The sequence below is a fragment of the Gymnoscopelus microlampas genome, assembly GCF_963454915.1.
Source record: "Gymnoscopelus microlampas genome assembly, chromosome: 7".
Lineage (NCBI taxonomy): Eukaryota > Metazoa > Chordata > Actinopteri > Myctophiformes > Myctophidae > Gymnoscopelus > Gymnoscopelus microlampas.
Window position 1 is genome coordinate 14715203 of NC_139944.1, and position 6211 is coordinate 14721413.

Sequence of the window (6211 nt, forward strand, 5' to 3'; positions counted from 1 at the left end):
AATATCTTGTATTCAGAGAGAGAGAGTAATGGAAGGTTACAGTATCAGCAGGTTCACGCATCATCGGTCGTCGCCTCTCTCTGCCTTAAACAGAGAAAGCACTGGACTTTAACAGCGTCCAGTAACATAAACATATGACATCATTGAAGATACATCGAGCGTCCAGCCGTTAGAGGTGTCCTCCTACTATTGGTGGATAGTGATGATTACGTCGTCGTCAGATGAGGATGATGATGGTAGATGATGAAGATGATGAAGATGGTGTGACAGTTTATCTTTGAACAAACAGCGTCCACATGTCTCGAATAACACGTTGACCTCGGGTCTGACCGGTCACTGGTCAGTGATGACTTCAGTGGCGCTGAAGGAATTGTTAGCGCAGAGAACACCGAGATACAGTGTTCTTAAAACAACTGATAGCCACAGAACAGGCCTGTAACTACTTTGACCTTGCATAGACAGAGAAATAGCAGAATAGTACATGACAGAGTTTAAGCCAATATGAGCAGCTATTATATTAATTTGACATTTAAAGCAGGTTAAGGGCACTAGACAAATTATGATCAATCAAAATAACTCCATCAAGCCTACATCTTATCATGATTTGGATAGGGTCAAAGGGCAAGCTGATCAAGTCTTGTACCTTGTGACATTATTCAAACCAAATCAGACACAGACAAACCTTACAGTGACTAGGTAAGGACACAGAGATTTCAAATGACTTAGGGGCAAAAATAAATGGTTAGTTATTCAGATAACATACACATTTTTACTTCTTCAAAAGGACTGTATAATTTATTCAGATATTAATTCAAAATTGTACTTCAAAAGGACTGTATATAATGGTTATTTTATTCAATTAGAAAGCAAAACAGGGTTATATTTCATGACATTTTAAGACACCACACAACAAAGTTTTCCCCTTGCAATTTGCAAATAACTTTATTATAATTCAAAAAATCTCAGCTAATGTACTGTCCCAAACAAACCTTTTCAAAATATGTTTCGATTTGATCAATTTTCAGCACAGTTAATGACATTGGCAGCTTAGCCTGAGAGTGAGAGAAAACTGACCAGCCTGACGTTTTCAAATTGAACTCTGACCAGATACCTACGTGTCCGGTCCGATTCTGTGCATGTCCATGGAAAAGTTACCCTCCTCGTGTGAAACTGCGGTCATGTGCTTTATTTAACAAGTTGACCTGTAGGTCCAAGTATTTGGAAAATGGAACGGTACACTCCTGATACCTGTATTTATTACATCATTTTACACTTTATTTAGGGAAAAACTCACGTGGAATGGTCTTAAAACTCAAGAAATACCTCCCGATTGCATCATGTAGGCATGGGGGCATCAAACATCTATCCAAGACATTGGTTGAAATCTGTAAGATAGATGGAAATCAAATTTACTGTTTGGCATGAGACCTACAGTTGACTATAGTATGAAACAGAGTTTAAAACAGTTTGGAATAAAATTAAAGTTTTAGCCCTGTATGTCACAATTAGCAGGTATTGTGACCTTATTGTTGTCCAGGAATTGGTTTACATTCTCGTTCTAAAATGAAACAAAGACAAGCAAAGCATATTAAACATTTAAATCAAATCATTCATCAAACTCCCCTCTATTTGACACTCATATATCTGTAATATAGTGTGTGTCAGAGGATGAATCTGTTGATGAGAAAGAAAAAAAAAATCAAACTGAAAATCAAAAGAAAAAAATTAAAAAAAAAAATCATTTTTTTTTATTTTTTTTTTTTAAAGTTATAATTAAAATATTTAAAATTAAAATATAACAATGAAAAATAAGGAATAAACATCTTTGTTCTGAAGAGTATATTAGAGTTAGGTAAAGTACACCAAAATAAATCGAAATTAAATTTTTTCCAAAAAGAGCAGATCTACCAGCTCAAAAAAATCTTAAGTTAAAATGATAAAATATTTTCAAAACTTTTTAAAATAATTCAAAATGACTTTATAATAAACTTAATATTATAGTTAATTTTTTCCAATATCGATATTAGAACATATTGAATCGTATTAGGGTTAATTTAACTGAGATGGGTTGAATGAAGTTGAACAATGGAGGAGGTCGTTGCCAAGCAACGTGGCAGTTAGGATTACTAACACTTCCTGTAAGGAATTATGGGTAATATAGTTTTAGAGACCAGAGTGGCAAACTAATTTTAACTGACTGGAAAATGACTGAAATTTGGACTAAAATTGTTAGAGAACGAGCAAGACAGACAAACGCATTCAAACATTCACGCATGCCTGCATAGCTGAATCGCTCACACACATAGAAAAGATAAGAGAGATAGAAACTTTCACCTTACGCTCTCTCACTCCCTCGCACTCACACACCGTAGAAGACAGACACACTGGCGGACCCACAGAGAGAGAGAGAGATAGAGAGAACAAAAAACAATCGTTCATTAATACACACAGACATACCGAACCTAGATATGGTAGCGATAAACTAAATTTGGAATGAGAAATATTTTACTGACTGGGTTCAGTATAGGCTACTTATTAGTTTAAATTATATTAAAAATATTTAAAAGAATTTAAAACTTGGAATTTTCAAACTTAGGATTAAGGCAAAATATATTCACTGGTTGAAAGGAATATAAAATGTATTATTAAGGCATTTAAAACTTATTGTTTAAAGCTCAACATATTAAATGGATGGATGATTTAACCTACAGTGGTCAAAATAAAACCGGTCTGTGTTCAATATATATAACTTTGACTGGTGACAGAAGAAATCAGAGAAAAAATATATATATATTTAACAAACCATATAAGACAAAACAAACAAACAAAAAAATGTACTGACAAAGTAAGTAAAACACAAACTTCAAACGGACTCGGGCCGATGCAGAAGTTTCTGAATTACAAGGGAGGCAACCTGGCAATGCCGTACGGGAGTATGCAGCTGCCTATTAATGTTTTGTACTCGCGGACTGGGGCCGATGGTTGGTACTAACATAGAAATACAACTGCATACAAATGTGTTACCTGTAGCTAACAGGTAATATGAGGCCAGGGGAAGAGCAACACTGAAGTACCCTTGAACAGCTGATTTGAGACCCGATAAGGCGGACGTTTTATGCCTGTCTATCTAAGGCTAGAACAGTAGACTAGAACATTAACCCACATACAGCCGATAGGCAGTGTGTAAAGGGGTGGCAGGGGTTAATCTTAGGTCAAATATCAGTATAGAAGGAAAAATGAGTACATTATGACAAACCTGAAATAGTATATATTCATGTAGGCACCACACAGACAACCCCCTCCCACCTAGTGTAAAACTATTATTAGATAAATCTAATCGAACCGAACACCAATGACGTGATAAAGTGGTAATTCGAGGTACAAAAAAATTAATCCATATGTTTATATATATGGTCACGAATACATCGAAACACCCAAGTTTGGATTGTGGGTTATTTCTGGATGCATTTACATAAATATATATATAAATAAAGACAAATAACTGTAAGTAACAGCTGATAGCCAAACATCAGTGTAAAAAAACGTTGAGGATGGATGTGTCTGGTGGTGATCAATATATACAATGGACAAGCCAGAAAATAAAACAACATAAATAAAGACCACTGTATTCTAAATAAGAGGATAATTTATGAGACATTCAGGGAATGTCCTCCCAGGTGATAAAACATTTTGACTTGACTGACTCCCTGGCGGAGCTGTGTTAAACAGTAATTTAAAAACAGGCTGATAATTTATGAGACAAATCGTTCGGTAAAGACAATAAAATAAAATAAAAGGTATACTCATCAGATCAAGGTTCACAGGGAGAAGTTACGTGGAGATCCCAATCACTGGACCATGGTAAAATAAAATAAAAATATATACATACCGAATCAATGGTTCGGGGATCTTGACTCCGATGGCTGGACCATGTGGAATTTGAGACATGTGGGAGTCAAAGGGCAAGTCCAAAGGTCCAGCGATCGCGTCCAGGTCCAAAACAAAATAAATAAAATAAAAAATGTGATACTGTTCAAAGATAACCTTCATCTGAATAGAAGTGATACATCGTTACACCCAAGGCTGGTTCGTTTGATACGTATTAAAACATGGTCTGCCAGGGGAAGAGAGTCTGACCGTACAGTTCCGGTCAATAGCTCAGTTCCCCCCGTCCACCCTGTTTTAAACATATCCGGCTTCGATCGGACCAATTGATAAAGTAGGTTTTTTCCTTATCACCCAGATGTATAGATACCAATGCAGGGCGAAACATCACATCAGTATGTATACAAAGTACCAGTAACTTTCAAAGGCGACAAAGAAAAACCAGACTCAGGACACAGGCAGCCATTGGATGTAATGAAAGTCTATTATTCAGAGAGAGAGAGTAATGGAAGGTTACAGTATCAGCAGGTTCACGCATCATCGGTCGTCGCCTCTCTCTGCCTTAAACAGAGAAAGCACTGGACTTTAACAGCGTCCAGTAACATAAACATATGACATCATTGAAGATACATCGAGCGTCCAGCCGTTAGAGGTGTCCTCCTACTATTGGTGGATAGTGATGATTACGTCGTTGTCAGATGAGGATGATGATGGTAGATGATGAAGATGATGAAGATGGTGTGACAGTTTATCTTTGAACAAACAGCGTCCACATGTCTCGAATAACACGTTGACCTCGGGTCTGACCGGTCACTGGTCAGTGATGACTTCAGTGGCGCTGAAGGAATTGTTAGCGCAGAGAACACCGAGATACAGTGTTCTTAAAACAACTGATAGCCACAGAACAGGCCTGTAACTACTTTGACCTTGCATAGACAGAGAAATAGCAGAATAGTACATGACAGAGTTTAAGCCAATATGAGCAGCTATTATATTAATTTGACATTTAAAGCAGGTTAAGGGCACTAGACAAATTATGATCAATCAAAATAACTCCATCACTATATATGTCGGCTATTTTCAAATAGCCGACATATAGGTTTGAAGTACTCATGTGGCCGCTTCTTTTGGGCTTGTTTTCATAGACCTGGTTGTGTATTCCTCTCGCAAAAGTTGGCAACACTGATCCCAATCCCGTAGACTGGGGGACCAAAACTGTGGTCGTAGAGTTAGACAGTGTTTCCAAAAAAGGCTAATAAACAGCTTGAATTTGGGTAAAGTGAAAAACAGGCTTCCTCACGGTGGGCATTGTGATGAATGGCCATGTGCAAGTGCAGAGCAATTGCTTCAGCCACTGAGGAGAACCAAGCACTTCAGACAGACTGACATTGCTTCAATTATTATTATATAAGATGAGGATCGCCTTGGCTCATTTTGGTGCCCCCTCGGCACCGTGGTGGCCTACGCACAGTGCATGCTGTGCGTGTGCCTAGCGGCGGTACTGAGTATGACATAGCCTACACCTGTGACCCGCACATTTCAGGGATTTACACACCCTTTTGGGAATTGCACGTCAGTTTTTGCTTAGAGAAATGACGCACGTGTTTATGCACTTTATTTACACGTTATTTATGAACGGCTTAGTGAATCAGGCCCATTACCTCTACAGTCATGTGATGAAACCATATTGTGGGGCTTCAACGTTGTGTAGGGGGCGCTATTGAGACATTAGGCCACGCCCCTTTTTGATTAAATGAAATACATACACATTTGCCACTTGTGATGTGTGTGCAAAGTTGCGCACATTTTGTAAGTTTAGGCCCTCAAAAACTCAATTCATTTGTGCTGCAAAGAAGTACACTTGCATTTCAATAGGGCTTTGCACTGGTGCAGTGCTCGGGCAAGCAGCGATGATGGGCCCTCACATATTTGTCCACCTCGGGAGGGCTGAAAGCCACCGTGCAATTAACACAGGACAGGGGTAAAGTTGTTCATCACCTTTCAGATATGTTTTCAGGTGTAAATACATATTTTTAAAACTAAGTAGGTTTAATTTTGTAAAATAATGTCTGGTGCTTTTATTTTTAAAAATAAAAATAAAAACTATGTTGAGGCTTTTATTTTCTAGACAAAAATATATTGTAGTTTTTATTTAGAAAAACTGTGTAGAGGGTTTATAATTGTTATCAAGTTTTGGCACTTGAAAAGCATACTGGGATTTGTATTGAAAAAAATATTAAGTAGGCCTATACATTTACTTATCTTTGCAATGGGTTTACAAAATGGTATAGTGGACATGTGAGTTGGAACCGAATTCGAACCTCAC